The sequence below is a fragment of the Gekko japonicus genome, unplaced genomic scaffold, assembly GCF_001447785.1.
Source record: "Gekko japonicus isolate JY-2015 unplaced genomic scaffold, Gekko_japonicus_V1.1 scaffold105, whole genome shotgun sequence".
In the NCBI taxonomy this organism is placed as follows: Eukaryota; Metazoa; Chordata; class Lepidosauria; order Squamata; family Gekkonidae; genus Gekko; species Gekko japonicus.
The window spans coordinates 1,850,531-1,851,235 of record NW_015167532.1 but is presented as its reverse complement, the minus strand read 5'-3'; positions in this window follow the sequence as shown (position 1 = coordinate 1,851,235).

The following is a 705-nucleotide window of genomic DNA, read 5'->3' as shown; positions in this document are numbered from 1 at the left end:
ATTTTATTGGGAATCATCTGTTCTTCGTCTGTCTGTCTGTCTGTCTGTCTGTCTCTCTCTCTCTCTCTCTCTCTCTCTCTCTCTCTTGTCTGTCTGTCTGTCTGTCTGTCTGTCTGTCTGTCTGTCTGTCTGTCTGTCTATCTATCTATCTATCTATCTATCTATCTATCTATCTATCTATCTATCTATCTATCTATCTATCTATCTAATCTAATTTTGCAAAGGGACCCGGGGACCAGAGAGGTATTGGAAAGGATCCCATTTGAAGAATAAAGGCTTATTTCAATAATCAAGACATAAGAGTTGACAAATCTTGGGGAGTCTTATCACAGGGGCTATTGTTTAACCCTGTGTGGGTGCCAAGACTGGGTTTATAATGGACTAGCAGTAGTGAGGTCACCAGCCTTTTTAGCTTCACAAGTCAGATGTGCAGCCATCCCAGCGGGATACATATTTCAGCTGGAGATCCCAAGCCACCGGAGGGTGTTCACTCTCGCTAGATGGCAAGCCCTCCCAACAGCGGTAGTAAAAGGTAAAGGTCCCCTTGCTCGAAAGCCAGTCGAATCTGACTCTAGGGTTGCGGTGCTCATCTCCATTTCAAAGCCGAAGAGCCAGCGCTATCCAAAGACGTTTCCGTGGTCGTGTGGCCGGCATGACTAAACACCAAGGTGCAAGGAACACTGTTATCTTCCCACCGAAGTGGTA